The sequence below is a fragment of the Hesperophylax consimilis genome, unplaced genomic scaffold (assembly GCF_061612785.1).
Source record: "Hesperophylax consimilis isolate HC1 unplaced genomic scaffold, BYU_Hcon_1.0 scaffold_32, whole genome shotgun sequence".
Taxonomy (NCBI): domain Eukaryota; kingdom Metazoa; phylum Arthropoda; class Insecta; order Trichoptera; family Limnephilidae; genus Hesperophylax; species Hesperophylax consimilis.
Genome location: NW_028301262.1, coordinates 708,831 through 728,797, shown reverse-complemented (window position 1 = coordinate 728,797; position 19,967 = coordinate 708,831).

Below are 19,967 nucleotides of genomic sequence, written 5' to 3'. Positions count from 1 at the left end.
CCAAAGAACTGTCAATAAATTTTAAACTTTAACTTACGTAGGGAGTAGATTTAGGTTAGGTTGAATATATATTTTTAACTCGCTAACACTACACTGGCTTTATATTTTTATCACGAAGAACTTTAACAAGCAAATATTTAAGACACGAAATAAAGATGTCAAACTCTAAGCCAATGAGATCTGAGCTTTCTGCCACAATATTTTTTTCTATAAAAAAAACGGAGTTATGAGTATCGGTTTCAAATGGGTTTCAAGGACAGGCCGTAGTTATATGCATCTGCACAAAGAAGTGGAAACGTCACTAGAGGTGGTCAATATTTGACTTCCGGTCATAAGGAGCCTGGAGGGCGATTCTTGTTCTACTTAACGACACTAAAATCGTCCTTACATTCAAATTAACGATTTTTCTCGGTTTATTCGTATGAAGCGATTCCGGTTCTCTCGATGACAGATGGAATCCTTAGATTTTCGATTGCGCGCCAAAACTTTTAGCCTAGACCTGTCTTTCGGCGGCCGAACGCTAGCGTTCGCGGAGAATTTGCTTCATTTAGTTGTGACGTTTTGACAATTAGCAATATTTGCGTAGTTTTAACAAGAGAAAACTTAATATTATCGTAAGTATTGACTGTAAACATGATTAGTGACTTGTTTGTGGCACAATAATGCTATTAAATGAATTGCGATGTTTGTAAAGTACGTAACATGTCGAAAGCCAGATAAGTGATTTAATTTACAATAAACTACACATACCATTGAGGATTTCTACATAAATAAAAATAAGTTTCAGATAAAATGGCTGCAGGATGGCTGGTGCTGGAAATTGTGGGTTTTGAAGTTTACCACAACGAAATAAGAATCCCTTTCCGTATCTTAAGAGACGTCCAAAATCCCATGGAAATGGGGCAAACAGAGTTCCTGAATTTATTCAGAATATCTAATGAACTCGTTATCCCCTATCTTACAACCGAGAAGAAAGCATGGACTGTCTGTCCAGTCACAGGTGAGAGATACATTCAATTAACTATGTAATCCATGAGAAAATAAGATACACTATTAATAGCTGAATTTTTTACAGGTGCTTACTGCAGTAAGATTTTATGCGGTGGGCTCGTACTTGGCTGTCTGTCGGTCGTCGGTTAGCCGATGCATATTAAATGTTTCATCGGCTATCAACGACACACTACTCCAGACGTGGGTTAAATTTCCTTTGACTGCTGCAGATAGGCAAAAAGCCAAACAAATATTTGAGCAGTCCGGTGATCCTTTCCCTGGTACTATAGTAGCAATTGACTGCACTCGTATAGCTATCGTTGGTCCTGCAGTACAGGAATATATGTACTGCAATCATCACGGGAATCGCTCCTTAAACGTGCAAATGGTGAGATCTTCATATGCACAAGAAAGTCATATTATAATAAAAAATGAACATTTCAGATTTGTGATCCGAACTTGGTTACCTTGGATGTAAATGCAAAGTGAGAAGCGGCGTTCCTTGTGTTATGGCACTCTGGCATGAAATAGGAAAACTCATAGCTCATAGGTATAAATAATTCATGACATGTAGTACATAATAAACGTTTTATTGACAACACATAATTATAAATAATTTTTCAACAAAAACAAGTACACAACAAATTATATATGCTTCCGATTTTGTTGTCCGGGTTAAATCTTCCCCATAGGAAAAACTAAACCCTTCCACTCACTTTTCCACAAATGATCATCTAGTCAATCAACATTATGTAAGTGCATTATTTAAGCAAAATAAATACAAAACAATACAAGAACAACACGTCAACTCACAAGAGATCAAATGGGAAAATAATTCACCGTCTCCTGATATTTTCATATCAGAGGGTTCGGCTCGGTAGAACTTCTAACAGGGCCTATAAATCCTACTGATCCCTCAACATAAATATTAAAAAAATCTTTTGTTATCCTACATGTATTCAAAATGACCGACTTTTGCATGTTTATATATAATTTTTTTGAAAGATCTAATACGCCAAAATTTTTAATTAGAGAGCTAGGTATAATGCCAGTAGCCGAAATAACGAATGGTAATATTTTTATAGTTTGAGAATGCCAAATTCTTTTTATTTCATTTCCTAAATCTGTGTATTTTCTTATTTTTTCGCTAACAGATTTTTGAATATTACAGGAATTTGGTATAGCGACATCAATGATTTAAGTTATTTTTTTAATTTTGTCATGTGAAACTATATCGGGTCTATTATGACTAATCGCTCGGTCTGTTAGTATAGTTTTATCATAATATATTTTATAAAATTCGTTTTCTAAAAATGAATTTGGTTCGTATTCATAATATGGTACTATATTACGGCAGTCAATCAAGTTATGTTTAATTACCAAATTTTGGTGAATTATTTTTAAAACTTGATTGTGCCTAAATGTATACTCGGACGGTGCTAATATAGAACATCCCGATATAATATGTTCTATAGTTTCCGGAAAAGCCAAACATTTTCTACACAAATCATCAATTTGATTTGTATCTTTGATTATATGCTTTCTATAATTTTTAGTATTAATGACTCTTTCCTGAATGGCAAGCATAAATCATTCTATTTCTGCGCTCAACTCTCCAATACTCAACCATTTGTTTGACGAAAATTTGTCAACATACGTTTGGTTGAGATAATTGAAGTGTTTTGCGTGTAAAATTTTATTTGACCAGGAATCTAATAATTCCTGGTTGGGATTTATAAAAATGTTGGCATTCTCATCGTATAAATTTAAACATAGAACGGGAAACGTTATATTTAGTTCAAAGATATTGATATATAATATTCGATTTAAAAACAAAAAGAATATGTGTATGAGTCTGCATGAGCGACCCGAATTATAAATTCATACGTCATGTAGCACAATCCACGCAGGATAAGCAGAATCGATGAACCAGTTTTCTTCACCAACATAGCGCCGTTCTGCTAATCCATCAGCTTCTCATCAGCTCTGCTCTCGTTTCGGTCTGAAAAATTTAATAACTATTAAATTGATATCTCTAATAATTTTTAATTGATCTTACGAACATTATAAAATATAATTTAAATAACACGCTCGCTCGCGCTAGGCCGCAAACAGCAGCAGCATGGGGGGGCCGACGCTCCGTGGAAACGATCGGACGAATCTCTTGGCGTAGGGCTGAGTCTCAACGGATCGCAGCATGACGCTGCTCTACCGGGCACAACACCCTGCCAGGTACGAAGGTCGTCTGCGGACGATTCCGAGTTCCGACGTCGAACTTAAGCTTGGTCAGAGGCGGGGCGCCATCGCGCCGGGACATTTAACCACGTTGCGCAGTGCTCGCCTCGCCTCGTTGGGCTTCGACGGAGGCCCCCGCGGACGGGGGCCTCCGTCTGATAGATGTCACATTGTTTAGAGAGCCTTTTGACTCGCGGAACTCACATTACGTATCACTGTCCGATTTGCCTAGGCGGGATACGGCCTTAGAGGCGTTCAGGCCTAATCCTATGGATGGTAGCATCGCACCACCGGCCGGTCGACCGAGTGCGTGAACCAAATGTCCAAAACTGGCGTTCCTCTCGTACTGAGCAGTATTACTATCGCAATGATCGGTCATCAGTAGGGTAAAAGTAACCTGTGGTTTTCCTGCGAACTTAGATTAAATGGACGTGAAGCTACTTTATTTGTATAAAGAATTACCTGCTACGAATCGAGGTCTTCTCCTTGGCTGGCTTGGTTGGGGTTGGCTTGGGGAGGGGGAGGTCTGTCTACTGTGGGCTTGTCACGGGGTATTCACCCAACACTCCACTGCATCTCTACCGCTAGCATCTCTACAAGTACAGGAGGTTCATCACTCTCATCAGCGACATCCACGTGCAAGAAGATCTCTATAAAATAAATAAACATATCAAATTGTATCTTATGAAATTTGATTATTTAGTAAAACATATTATATAAACTAACAAATAAATTTGTGTATACACATATCAGGTATTTTGACTCGGCATATCCTCTCTGCCAAAGGTATCTTGTGTTTAACCGCTATGCATTTCGACACACAATATCAGTCGTGTACTTGTTAAACATGATATAGCACCATAAAACATAAATAAACTACGTACATCGTCATTGGGAAGGACTTTGGGCACATCTAGTCCTTCAATTGACTACACATTGTCGAACAGGCACTATTCAAAGTGGACAAATAAACTTACTTTTTGCCATTGGATTATAGTCTTGTGTGGAGCAGCATTATTTAATTAATCTCCTAGGTTTTAAATGTCGTCTCCATTTTTAAAAGATTGGCTCGGCTGTCATGGATCCGCCAGCAGCATTTATCGAATTTTCTTGACCGTGCCACTCTGTTGCTGCACACTGAAATTGAATTTTACGACAATTGATGACATGTAACTATTACACACTATTCTTAGGTTTCAAACACAATGATGTACACGAAAGATAATAATAAAATAGCTCTCTCACTTTTTGACCTAAAAATGCAATTGTACACAGACATAATACGTTGTTAATTCCGTTTCAGTCTGGGGTGAAAAGCATCTAAATGATATCATGCTTTTACTTACAACATATAGCTTTTGCTTACCTCATTTTAAACAATTTTGTCAAGTTAATTAGCAAACGAACACGAAAACGGTGACGGTAAGAGAGGTATAGGTCACGAGTGGGGCTTGGCTTTCTGTCATTCGTCGGTTAGCCGATGCATATTAAATGTTTCATCGGCTATCAACGACATACTACTCCAGACGTGGGTTAAATTTCCTTTGACTGCTGCAGAAAGGCAAAAGGCCAGACAAATATTTGAGCAGTCCGGTGATCCAGGGAGATAGGAGCAATTAACTTCACTCATATAGCTATCGTTGGTCTTGCAGTACAGGAATATATTTACTGCAATTGTCACGGGAATCGCTCCTTAAACGTGCAAATGGTGAGCTCTTCATTTTGTGTAATTTAACACTCGCGCACCGAACAGGGGGAACACTGGTACACAAAAGAGTGTTTTATGTTTTATCTCAGTTGTTTTTTATACCACATACTCATTAATTTAGGTAATCCTAGAAAAACTATTAAGTTATCGATCTACATTTTAAAAAAACATATCGCATTTCTATTTCTTTAGATATTAAATAATTTACAACAAATTCTGGAAATTTACTCCCCCTCCCGTCTCACTTCAGCTCAGTAACATTGCTGTAGTTGCCCCGCTCGTATCCCTTCCATTAAATTATTTGCCGAGCTATGCAGGTGGCGAGATCCCGCGAGATACGAACTCGACCGTAAAAGTTGCATTTTAATAGAAAGGGCTGTGTCGTAATATTTGAGTCACGTTTGCTTTCCTACCATTACTTTTTACCTTTTTGCATTACTTAAATGATTGACGACTAGTTGAAATATGGGCGTCGGCATAAATGGACAATACTAACTGTAGCTACTACGTTCGAAGTTATACAGAAAGGGCTAAATTCCAGTCGCTTACACTGCATGTTTCGTATGTCCTTTTGCTTTAGATGTTCTTTTGCCGGGCCAAGATGTCGGCCTGTCTGGAATACATCCGGTGTGTGTCACAAATTTTATTAACAAGATTAAAATTATATCTGTCTCTATTTCTCACATGAAAAACACATGGACCCGACAAAGACATTTATTTTATATACAAATTTTGAAGGAAAGTGTAAACAAGGAGTTTGAAAAAAAGTACAGTATGGTTTTAAAAAGTTTATCGCAAACGTGTGTTAGCAATAATTGTGTTTTAGTTTTTGATTCCTAACTTTATCGTAAATAATTATAATCTGTGAGACCGAACCAGTTTCACTCTGCTACATCTTCAGACTGGTAAGTACATTTTAAACTTTGGCAATGGTGTTTTTTAAATACTCTTAAAGGGGTGTAAAACATTAACTCTATACGATATTAAATTTGTATGAGGAATGTGGAGATCCGCAAAGAGTGCAAGGCTGATGTAAGCGTAATGAGTAAGATTAAGAAAGGGACGCTTAGATGGTTTGGGCACGTAGAGCGAATGAGTGAAGATCGAAGTGTAAGGAGGATATATGATGCAAATGCGAATGGTACCAGAAGTCGGGGACGCCCGAGGAAGACATGGTACGATAAAGTGAATCAGATACTCGAGTCGGGACATGTCAATAGTCAAAATAATAGAATAGTATGTATGAGACGATGTATGAATGTGAATGAGGCAAGAAGTGTGTGCCAAGACCGAGTTGTTTGGCGATCCATCCTCTCTGCCCCCCCATGCGGAAAAACGGCGTGATTAGTTAGATATTAAATTTTGCAATTTAGACGTTAATTTAGACGATTTTATTAATGAAATAAGGGTCGGAATTTCATCTCGGTATCTAACTGCATATTTATGCAGCTTATTATGGCATCTTTACATAAGTTGAAAATTTGGTTCGAGATTCTCATTTATTTTATGATAAAAAATATTAGATATGATTAGATATAGATTATGATTTCCTTTATTCATATCAATAAAATACATTTACTTTTTTAATGCATTTTTATTTGGTGTGCCGCGGAACAAATCACATTCATGTTTAGGAGCAGTTGGGACTCTTGTGGTGTATTCACAGAAAAAAAAACATCAAAAACAGGTATTTCTGAGGTTACAATAAAATATAACTTCCACGTTTCAGTTTTAAAATACCTTGTTTTTTTCAATGTTTTAATCCGTATTATTTCAAACCTTGACAGAAGGACGCGTTCCCAGATGGTCGCGTTGATTTGATGTCATCTGCAGTTCAAAACCGTTCACCGTTAAAAATATAAGTGTCGTAAAATGAAAAACTTTTAACTGAATATTTAAATATATATTTTTTTTTTTAATTATCAATTTTACACCCGTAATATACCTTCAAACGAACCCAACATTTATCGTAAGGCAAACACTACGGTTTGATCCTAAATGTAAATATAATATATCAAATCATAAATTAGGAGAATAAAGAATTTAATAACTTCATTAATATCTAAATATGCTATAATATTCGCAATAACATCCGTAACCAGTTTAGTAGTGGTAGATTTATTTAAAAATATTAAATATATAGTAAATAATAATATTTAAAAAATATATATTCATCATTTACAGACCACCCTGTGCAACTAACTAGCAAAGTAGCTACGCTACGCTGTAATCGCCAATCGCCAGTCGAGATTCAGAATCATGGAGTTGTGCCCGTTATCGGCCCGCCTTCCCTGTTTTCTATGGAAAAATACGAATTCTTGTCTAAATTCATTAGAATATTAACTAAGATTGTATTTATGAAATTATTTAGATAATGACTACTGAAAAATGATGAATATACTCCCCCCTAATTATTGTTAAAACAAATTACATAAGATTATGTCACTTTAATAAGCAAAACAAATTGGGGGACCCTAGTGACCCCCCTTCGGATCTAACGTGATTTTTTTCGTTCCGGGACGAAAAGGTTAATTACTTTTGTGCAAAGTGTACGAAAAACTATCAAGTGGTCCAAAAAAATTGCTTTTCGGGCAATTGACGTAATTTTAATAAATGCTCACGCAATGTACAAGTTACAGACAAAAAAAGAAGTAAGCTTAACTGATTTTCATTTGGAAGTAATAAGGCAACTTATTACTAAACACCATGCTCCTGGGTCAGTAAAAAAGGTAAATCGAGTAGGCGATTATCCGCTGAGGCTAACTGCCAGACATTTTCCTTCGGACGTTCCACCATCTTCAAATTCTAAGAGAAAATCAGTTTATCGGGAGTGTCACGTATGCAAAAATTCGTCGCTAAATCCTAAACGTCGAGTTCAGACACGTTATTGGTGTTACTGTTGTCAAGTTGCCTTGTGCCCCACTACATGTTTTCGTATATATCACACTGTAGAAAAGTTTTAATAATTAAAAGAGCCCGTCGCGTTGTACAATCTTGTGGTCACCCTTTCTAATGCCGACAAGTGGCCTTGCGCAAGTGTATGTGTGTTGGCCAAATATTTTTCTGCATTGTACGAAAACATTTATTATAATTACTGTGTAGATAAAACTCATCGTAAAATTTAATAACTTGATTGCCAAAGGTTAATTTTTGTGTGAAAAAATGAATTTTTACGACAATAAATAAACAATCTGTGAGTGTTCCATTCCGGGATTTTGTCATTTGAAGGTAATATTTTTATTTACATTCCATCTAACACAAAATAACCCAGTAAAAATATAATATTAAGTGAACCAAACTAATTTTACAATATTAAAGAATACCGTAAAATAAAAAAAAACATTCTAAAATCTTTAGGTACAGCTAAAAAATATTTCAAACCTGGAGTGAGTATAAAATGTAATTTGCGAAAATCTAGCCGTTTCAGGAGGTCAATTCATGCAAAATCTGCTAGTCTTCTAAGGGTTAAACAGCATTTTCCATGATGTTTGCTTACGACAAAGCTGTGGAAATTATATGAAACCCTTGCAGGAGAATTTGAATAACTTCTAGTGCTGTGGCAATAATAATTAACCCTTAAATTTGTTACTCTTTAACTAATATTTATAAGATGTAAGTCAGCTACAGTACGCTTCAACAGTTTGGAATCCTCATTTGAAGGAATATTCTGAAGGTATACACCTAATTTATATTGCAGTGAAACTCGCTCAAGAAGTTTTGTTTTCGCTCCCTACAAATTCTGCAGAAACTGCATAAAACGCGATTTTTTCCCATACAAGAAAGTTCAACAGTGAATTAATCCATCACCATTAACCCAATGCCTGCCCAAGCAATATACTCTGTCAACTATCACACGCCAAGCTATTTCAGCCTTTTTTAAGTTCTCAATTAAATTAATCTTTACGGCATTCCCATTGCCATTGAGGGCTTTGTTTATACTAGATGCTCATTACTGATATCTTTGGTACATACTTGATAAGATATTTGAATCCTCGAGTGTGTCCCGTTATGTATTTTCGACATAAATAATAAACACCGACAGAATAATTGAGTGCGGTGAACCGCCATAGTGCTGACTCACTAACACAAATAAACAAAGAGATATAAGATAAACACTCACATGTCATTATGGATTGTATCGAGTCGGCAACGATTCTCCAACTTTTTTCACATTTTATATTTGATATTGCACTAAATTGTACTACATTTTATTTACACAATGTTTAAAGATTTAAAATTAATATTCTTTTTTCTCGTGGAATATTGTTGAGCATGGCCAAACACATAACGGTACGTTACATTCGCCACACATGTACTTCGTCGCTTTTCTTGTTTTTGGTCTAAGTTTAGTGTTAGAACAAACATAACAGTTTTTATAAGGTTTTTGGGTTTTTTCCTTTGCGGGTATAGGTATCGGCATATGTTTTACTAGCATTTTGGCAGATAACCGTAATGGCACATCTTGTGACGTACATGGACCAACTTCAGGGTGCGATGTAGTATGATATTTTTCTAATAATTGTCTTATCACATATAATTGGAAATCAGGAAAAGTAATGTTTTTGGAAGTAACGGTTTTGTGCATAATGTACGAATTCAGTAAAAATAAATCGATTAAATGAAAGAAAACTTTTTTGTACCACTTAATTGATTTTCTAAGCGAATTTACACTAGTTATCATCATATCCGCTTTATCTACTAAGCCCATGTTTTTATTATAATCTTGAATACAATTTGGCTTCGAAACTACTTCTCCAGTTCTAAAATTTATTTTCCCAGTTGGAGAAACTTTATCATCATGAAGCGTCGTTAACATGTGAATTTCTCTTTTGTCGTGCCATTTTAATGCCATCAGTGAATCGGAATACTGAGAAGTAATTTCCCCTTTCTTCAATTTGTTGAATTTTGGCATGTTTTTACGGTTTTTTCGCACCGTTCCACATGCGTTAGTTTGGTGGTCATGCAAAAATTTAAATAATATTGGACTAGTGTACCAATTATCTACATATAATTTGTGGCCTTTACCGAGGTAGTCATTTAACATAGTGGTGACAACAGCTCCTGAAGCCCCAAGACATTGATTGTCAGTGACATCCGTCCCATCTCCACAGTAAATAATTATATCTAAAATATAACCTGTCTTCGAGTCGCACAAAATAAACATTTTTATTCCAAACCGATGGCGTTTGGATGGAATATATTGTTTAAACTTAAGACGTCCTTTGAACTCTATAATACTCTCGTCAATGCAAAGATTTTCGTATGGCACCATTGTTTCTTTGAACATTTTTCGAGTGTGATTGACCAGAAGTTTAATTTTATTTAATTTGTCACCAGCAATTTGAGAATCAGGGTCTGACATATATTATGCAGCATACTCAGCAATATCTGGTAACGATTTCTTGCCATCGTCTTGCCAAATATATTACTTGTCAGAAGGGGATCTTTTGACCAGTGCTCTTCTATCGTGTGGTGCTTATTTCTGGTCATTAGCATTGTCACTGCAATAAATATGTAGAGTTCATTAACTGATGTATCTTTCCACCTGCGAAGCCGTGAATGTTCAGAAATAACTTTATTTCTAATAGTCGCTTGATAATATTTGTTTGTCTCCTTGACAATTTCGGCCATTATATTTGTATTTAGAAAGTGTTCAAAAAAATTTATTTCCGGGGAATTTTCTGATAATAATGGGGTCGCGATTATTCCAGATGGAAAATCATTAAATTGATGGATGATTGGTTTAAAATTTCCGGAATTCACAGTCCAATTTCCTGACAAAGTTCTTTGGGTAACTTCAGTCTCCATAGGCTCATCTTCATTGTCACTAAGTTGCGTTATAATATCTGAGTCATCATCACTTTCCTCAATTTCAGAGTCAATATCGAGGACGAATTCTCTTATCTCTTCTTCACTGAGATCGCGTCTTGACATATTTAGGGATATTAAAAATAAAGTTTCAAAAATGATTTTATAAAAGTACACACGAAAAGAAATATCGAACTAAATTTAAAAAAAATACGCAAACTAAATTCTCAATTCGGGAATAAAAACTCAAGTCCACATTTCCGCCGAATATTAAAAAAACTTTTAGAACCACACCACAGAGAACGTAATAAGAACCACGTGATATCCACACACACGACCCTGCGATGGCGGGAGATTCAAACGACTGCGTCAAGAAATCTGTTGACCTTTTTTGGATGCTGTTTTTCGTAGTATAAACAATTAAAATTATCATATTTTACCAGAGATGTCGCAAAGAAACAGTTCATAATATTTTACAAAATAATATTTAGCCCCATCTACCGTTAGAACTTAGAAATATCATCTTCGAAACATTCATACTGGCGATTTACGTGATACGGCGTAGATGGCAGTTGTGGCACGGATCGTTCGTACGCCGATACGCGTAAATGGCAGCGATTGGGTTAATGTCCCCTTTTTCTTAAAATATTTTTAATTAATTTTATCCATGAAATTTATTAAATATGTGTACAATACTAGAATAGTGTAATCATTGGTCTCAAATTTTGTTTTTTTCTAGGTAAGACGAAAGGCATTTTGAGCTGCATTGGTCCGACGGCAGCCCTTTCTCCCAGGAAACAGAAGACGCACTTGGAGATTTTGGGGACCAGACGGCAGCTGCGATATGTATAACATTTGTATATATATATATATAACAGACTTTTCTGTAGGCCTTTTTAAGGTAGGTATACAATTCCGTAGTACATTATTTTGATATTCTCATAAGGTCAGCGTTAGCAACGTAAGCGGCCAAAAATAATCTTTATATCGACTTTTCTCTGCTTTTTATCAATATGTGTCAATGCATGTGTTATTTATCTAAACCTTCCGGAAGAAATTCTTTAAATGATGCTGAAAACCTTATCGAAATCAGTCTCATAGTTAAGAAGAACTAAGCGCACAAACAGACAGACGCAAATGTCACTTTATTTTATACTATTTATAGATAATGGATTCCACTACGAATCGTCAGTATCCAAAATTGAAATATTAATTACATGTTCTTAACTTCTATTTCATAATATCTTTTGTTGTTTTACAAGCTATATTTCTTTACAAGCTTTTATTATGTACACGATTTTTATTTCTTATATTATGGTTTTTGTATTATGATTTAAATTATACCATGTAAAAGTCAAAAGGCGTTACTATTGTTGTTCGCTTAGTCAGGGTCGGCCCTGAGCCAAATGGCGCATGGCACAAGTAAAATTTTAGCGCTCCTTGTCAAAACCAGTAGATGCCTAGGCCCTAGGTAGTAGATAGGCGATCACTGTAATCAATTATATTTTGATGATTTGTATGTATGCGTAGCGTGGTTTTTATGAAAGATAATCTTACGTTGGTTTAGGTATTATCACCCTTGGAAATTCATCGCACGAAGCGGACTGCTCTAATTGCGCCCGCACAGGGTCGGCCCTGCCTCTAATTATTTTTTTCATTACTTGACATAATGAATATCTTTCAACACGTTGAATATGTATTTTGTGTATATATTCTTGTATTTTTGTGCAAGGTCAAATATAATCCTATTAAGTTTTTGCAGTAAGACAGAAATCCTGGGTTGGATTCCTAGTTGAGACCGTTACTTTTATTTTTCTGTGTCTTGTTCTGTTTCATGTTTTGTTTAGATATATTAGTATTATCTTCTAATTCAATGATAAATCAATGCTCAATACATCGGTTGTACTGACCCTGTTTTGTATTACTCTCCATTGTCTATTAGAAAATAAAAAATATTTTGATGTGTGCATAGCTGTGGGTTTTTTTATTTTCCTTTTTCTGCATTCCAGTATTTTTATTTTTTAAATATAATTTTTTTGGGCTAGTGAATGAACGATGTTAGCTGGGTGCAGTTATATTGTCTATGTTTGCCCTTTTTTTAAATGGCCTTGAGATTTCTTTATGGTCCACCATATGTTTACCTGTCTGGACCAAACGACCGTTTTATCTGTGGTCGTCTGTGGTTAAGGGGGTGACAAAATGGGGCCATACAAAAAGCCCGAAGATATCGATCTAGAGAATGGTTTATTTATGCCATTGCTTAACTACTACTGCAATAACATTGCTCTTCTTTTCTGTAGTAATATTGTATTAACTACACAGTATTTGGGTTCCATTTACACAGTTTTGTGTCACTTCACTGTCCATCACATTTCTATTCCGAAGTTAATCACACTCATTCACTTCTACTTTTCTAGTGACGTTTCTTCAACACATTGGAACTGTTGCCAAGTACGTAAGAAGGTTCATGTTTTATGGACTATGTATGACGCATGTAATTGCCACATGTTTATTATAAGATAACATTAACAACATTCGCGAAAAAATATATTGAACTAACTAATACCAACCAGGTGACATACGGTATATTGGGTTGTTCATTGTGGCTCTGCAGCCGCTGTCACAAATGCCAACCAAGCAAATATTTAGTTTATATCTTCACTGATCGGAAAACTTTAACTTATTCCAATTAGTCAGTTCTATCAGGTATTACATTACATATTTTGCTTTGCGTATCTCATTATCAATTATAGACATTAACAGGTCTATTTTCCTTTACACCCTGATATACCGAAACATCAAAATTTTATGTGCTTAGAAAATACCAGATCTGGTCAGGAAACTCGGCAACAGCCATTTTTAGCAACTGTTCTATTGCGAATACTGTTCTTTTACCAAGGTTATGCTGAGAATATCTATCATTCAGATGAAATTGGAGCAACTGGTTCGATAGTGACTTTGACAATTCAAACTTTTGTGTGGTTACGGTTACTGTAATAATGTAAATCGGTTATATTAATAGGGTTGAGTATATTTACTGCAAGTCATGTTTGTGAAGTCAACATTGCCTTTAGTTATCTTTAGGAATTGAGCGGTCTCTCTTCTGTCGTTTTATTGGTTAAAGCGGCGGTGAGATATTTATATTTCAATCCTAATTTTATCGTTCATAGATTTTGTGTCGCACGGTTATTGATTGCAAACTTAGTTGCATAATTCTAGTTTAATTTTAAATCACGATGAAATCCATTAAATGTAATTTAGATTTTGTTTCATTCCATGTAATGGAATGACTCGTATAATATGCGTTATAAACAAACTGTCAACGGGACACTTAATATAAATATTTTTCCTTGCGATAAAATTATAATTTACTCGTATAACTGACAAAACTTTTATATATCTGCTCTCCGTCTTGATATTTGACATCTTTGTTTCACGAGGTCAAATAATTGTACGTGATACTTATTGTAAGTGGTCCAGTTCATCTCTTACGTTTTCAATATTTCCTTCCAACTGAAGGTGATTACTTTAAACTAAATATTACCAGACGTGAATAGGATTAATTAATTAGTTTTCCGTTTCAGATATAATTTATTTTGAGCTGGGACCAATAACAAGAAGACCATGGATCTTCCCAACACAGACCTTGTTACAATCAAGGTGGAAGCAGGGTCGCAGGATGAGGACGAATGTGAAATGCCGTATACCGATATAGATATCTACCTGCCGGATGTGAAGAAGGAATGCTTGCAGTATGCGACGAGTAGTAAGTTGCATTGTAATTGTAAATTGCTAACAGATTCTATAATAGTGACTAGCTGCTTATCTCAAGTAAGTTCAACAACTGAATTTGGGATCTACCTATGGGGTGAAGGCCCAAATTACTCTGTAATCCTACGCGATTCTGTCCAACGGAGGGCGGTCCGTCTGATTGACAATCCATTGTTAACAGACCGATTGACATCTCTAATCCACAGTCCCAATTTGGGCATGCTGAGTCCGTTCTAGAGGTATTTTAATGGTGCCTGCTCTAAGGAGCTAGCAGCATTGATTCCGGTGCACCGGTGTACGTGCGTGCAAGAGCGGAATATGCTTTCACTATCAGAACAGGCTGTTTTTTCCACTATTTTTTTGTGTAAGACGGCTCACATGTGGAACGAGCTACGGGCATCTGTTTTTCCTCTTTCATAGGTTTTTAAATGGTGAAATACAGTTTACCTATACGCAGCTGCATCGCATGTTAAATGTGACAATTAATAAGTTCGAACCTTTGATTCTAAAACATGCTCTTAATAATATATCTTTTCACTTACTTTGTAATTCGACGTAAGTTAAATGTATTTGAATACATGATTAAATTTATATTTGATACACAAAACCATTATTTTATTTACTATAAACACCAAAACTTCGTTCTTAAGGTTCTCAGGTAGGTTGTGAGGTCACAGCGTTTATTTAACTGAGAAGCGCAGTTGTGAGATGACTCCGGACCGATGCTCACGCAATTGGTAGATGTAGATCGACGGTGAATTCCCCTGGCCGAAGATTGACACCGCGGCGGTGGATGTTATCAGTGGCGATAAAGTCGATGGCCCGACAACGCCTTGGTGGAGACCGGACTGGGAGAGACATCGAGTCTTCTGGGTACTCCAGTGTGAAGTAGGATAGCCGAAGGCATAAATGACCTGGTAAGCAGTTGCGCGGGAGATGCAGACCAGCAAAGATGTCGCAGGGCCATGGCGCAGACCGGTGAAGATGTACGCAGGCCAGGGACGATATTTAGGGCCAGAGTGCTGATGTTATCCCGCGGAGTTGCTGATTATCCGTAGCCTCTCCTTTAAGGTCCGAGCAAAGCCGGGCGTAGTCAGTAGATCGGTAGTTCATGGTGGCGCGTTGTGGTAGGAAGCGGGGCGCGGCGCGAGGTCCAGCCGGGCGACCGATCAGTTGGCAGCGGGCGCTCGCCGAGCTCGCAGGTTACTCACTTGTAACTGACTGACTAAGTAAATTCACGCTGTCGGTATATAGGCGCGCGTGCATCAAGAATAATCCAGCGAGTAAGCAGATGCGCCGTTCCTACGATGCTTCACTACAAGCGAACATTCCAGAATATTCTAGTAACGCACCTCTACAGGTGTCTTCTTCTTACAGCATCAGTCACTGAAACGGATATTTTGAGTCCGGCTTATAATATCTTAATTTAACTAAACGAATTCCCGCTTTTGCAAGGTTTGTCGTTTTTGATGATAAGAAATTATGTATTTTGTGGTAAAAGTGAATTTTTTGTGATAAAAACTTTATTTTTTGTTAAAGCATTCTCTCGGATAGGAAAGGGCGATTTTTTTTTAATGTAAATACGCTGGTCTTCTCGGCATGTTTTATTTTTTCAGGTAGCATTGATGTCGAGACTGTTGCCATCAAAGCAGGAACAGGAACCCCAGAAGAATTCGGAGGAGGAATTCTTTATACCGAAATTGACATAGACCTCCCGGATGTTAAAAAGGAATGCTTAGAGCGCTTTGAAAGAGTTACCCAAACAGCAGGTAAAACTGATTTTTTAATGTTAAATTTCACAATTTGTGTTCTCTTTTTTTTTTGTTTTGCTCAAATGAACTGTGCTTCCACTCATTATTTTTTATTCATTATCCATTTCAGTCTTGTTGGCAAACCTGAAAACGCGTCCTGGGGAAAAACGATACTCCTGTTTCCATTGTAACTATTCCTGCTCTCGTAAGTCAATGTTAAAACTGCACTTGCGCACCGATACAGGAGACAAACCATTTGCATATCCCGAATGCTGTTACACAAGTTCTCAAAAGGGTGAATTAAAAACTCACGTGTTTTCCCGCGGCGGAGAAAAACCTTTTTCATGCCCCGACTGCAACTATTCGTGTTCCACAAAGGGACAACTAAAAAATCATAGCTTTACCCACAGTGGAAAAAAACCGTTTTCGTGTTCCAATTGCAACTATTCATGTTCAATAAAGGGAAATATAAAACGTCACTTGCTAACCCACAGTGGAGAAAAACCATTTTCATGTCCCGACTGCAACTATACATGTTTCACGAAGGGAGAACTAAAAATTCATGTGTACAGCCACGGTGGAGAAAAACCGTTTTCATGCCCCGACTGTAACTATTCATGTACAAGAAAGGGATATCTAAGAAGTCATTTGCTGACCCACAGTGGAGAAAAACCGTTTTCATGTCCCGACTGCAACTATTCATGTTTAAAAAAGGGAAATCTAAGACGTCACTTGCTGACCCATAGTAGAGAAAAGCCGTTTTTATGTCTCCACTGCAACTATTCATGTTCCACAAAGGGACAACTAAAAATTCACATGTTTAAACACAATAGAGATAAACCATTTTCATGCCCCGACTGTAACTATTCATGTTCAATGAAGGGAAGTCTAAAAAGTCATTTGCTGACCCACAATGGAGAAAAACCGATTTCATGTCTCGATTGTAACTATTCATGTTCCACAAAACAACAACTTAAAATTCATATGTTTAGCCACAGTGGAAATAAACCATTTTCATGCCCCGACTGTAACTATTCATCTTCAACAAATGGAAATCTAAAAATTCATTTGCTGACCCACAGTGGAGAAAAACCGTTTTCATGCCCCGACTGTAACTATTCATCTTCAACAAATGGAAATCTAAAAATTCATTTGCTGACCCACAGTGGAGAAAAACCGTATTCATGCCCCGACTGTAACTATTCATCTTCAACAAATGGAAATCTTAAAAGTCATTTGCTGACCCACAGTGGAGAAAAACCGTATTCATGCCCCGACTGTAACTATTCATGTTCAAGAAAGCGAAATCTAAAAAGTCATTTGCTGACCCACAGTGGAGAAACTAAGAAATCATAGCTTTACCCACAGTAGAAAAATACAGTTTTCATGTTCCAACTGCAGCTATTCATGTTCAACAAAGGGAAATATAATTCGTCACTTGCTGACCCACAGTGGAAAAAAACCTTATTCATGACTCGTCTTCAACTCTCTACGTTCTACAAAGGAGATATTGTAAATTCACATGTTTACCCACAGCGGAGAAAAACCTTTTTCATATTCTGACTGCAACTATTCATGTTGTAAAATGGATATTAACAAACTCACTGTCGCAAAACTCGTCAGAAGCGGTTGTAGGTGCGAAGAAGTGGAAGTTATTTTTGAAAATATATGTGCGAAATGTTATCAATAGTCAGAGATCATCTTCAGCTCCCAGATAAAAATTTCTTCCGTTTTATTTATTCAGTTGATCAAGATGTTCCATCTCTACTCACTTCCGTGGTTTAAACTTGATATGTATACGATACGATTCTTTGATATGTACATCAACTAATAATATGTTATGTCGAATTAGTGTTCAACGTAAACTTTCATCACATTCTTCACACTTGTCGGCTACTAGAATCAACGATGATATCATTGCGGTACCCGCATAAACTACATTATGTTATGTTTACTGTATTATAGTATTTTTTATCGCTTTATTTATACTGTACGTTGTGAATTTCGTTTTCGATACGTTGTTGTAAGGTATTCTATGCTTTGTGGACGTTCGCATTGTTAAGTAACGAAATAAGATGGATTATTTAATTGGTGTAACATAAATTATGTATTTTTTAACATAAAAATATCTAAATCTATCAGTTTTACTAGAAATAAATATCCAATACTCACTCAATATAATATAAATAACGTTAATCTTTCAAAAGTATCACTAATAAAATATTTGGTCTTCTTTTTCGATGATAAGAAGAAGTTCGTTCCCCATGTTGAAGTTGTTACAAATAAAGCACTTAAATTTCTCGACTGCGCCGAAAGACCTCATGTTTATTAAAACGTTTCCATTACGCTGGTCAGAACATTCTTGAATATTGCTATCCCTCACTCTGTTCACCTTTATACGATATGCATTAACAAAAATTAAAGAATACAGCAACATACTGTTCTGTTGTAATTTCTTTATCAGTTAAGTCATAAGATTAGTATAACTATTATATACTTAGGTTCTTTATAAAAAAATGAATCTATGAATGTACAGGGTGCGCCAGAGAAACTTACTTATTTGAAAGTTCAATAAAAACAAAAGCACTGTAGTTATTGTTGTAACTTGTACTTCGATTCTACAAAAGATATCGTAATACATGTAAAAATGTAATACGTTATGCTAAAGAAACATTCTATAAAAACAAAATTGATGAATGTAATAATGATTCACGTAAACTCTGGCAGATCATAAATGAAATAACTAATGCTAAAGCCTCACATAATGACAATAGCATTAAGGAATTAAACATTGATGAGATTCCCACATCTTTTACAGAACACCCGGACAAACTTCTTGACTTTATAAACAACTATTTTTGCAATATAGGCTCAAACTTAGCAAATAAAATTAAACAAAATTCAATTAGTACTATCGAAAATACAGTGAGGATTGACGATGTAAATCAAGAAAACAGCCTCAATATTGTCAAGATAACAAGTGATGAAATAAGAAATATTATAGCCTCCCTAAATATAAATACTTCATCGGGAAATGAACTGATATCAAGCAAATCAATTAAATATCTATAAAATGAGTTAATCCACCCACTGACGTATCTTATAAATCTGTCAATATCAAATGGTATTTTTCCTGCTTGTCTTAAAATTGCTACGATCATTCCAATATATAAAAACGGTCCCAAAAATGATGTATCAAACTATCGACCAATTAGTATTTTAACTACACTATCAAAAATATTAGAAAAAGTTATAAAAAAACAAATGCTTACATTTTTGGATTCTAATAAAATATTATCATCTACGCAGTATGGTTTTAGGGAAAACCTGGGTACTGGTGACGCTATAGCTAATGTAACAAATACAATTATTAGAAAATTGGATGAAGGCAAAAAATGCCTAGCAGTTTTCATTGATCTTCAAAAAGCTTTCGATACCATTGACCACGAAATACTGTATTTAAAACTAAAAAAAATGGAATAACCGAAACAACCCTAAACCTAATTAGAAGTTACTTAACGGGAAGAGAACAATTTGTACAAATTGGTAAAAGAAGGAGCAAAACTCTACCAATTAAGTACGGTGTCCCCCAGGGAAGCGTATTAGGACCTATACTATTTCTAATTTACATAAATGACCTTATGAATCTTCCCATCAAAGGAAACATAATGAGCTTTGCAGATGACACTGTAATTTTATTCCAT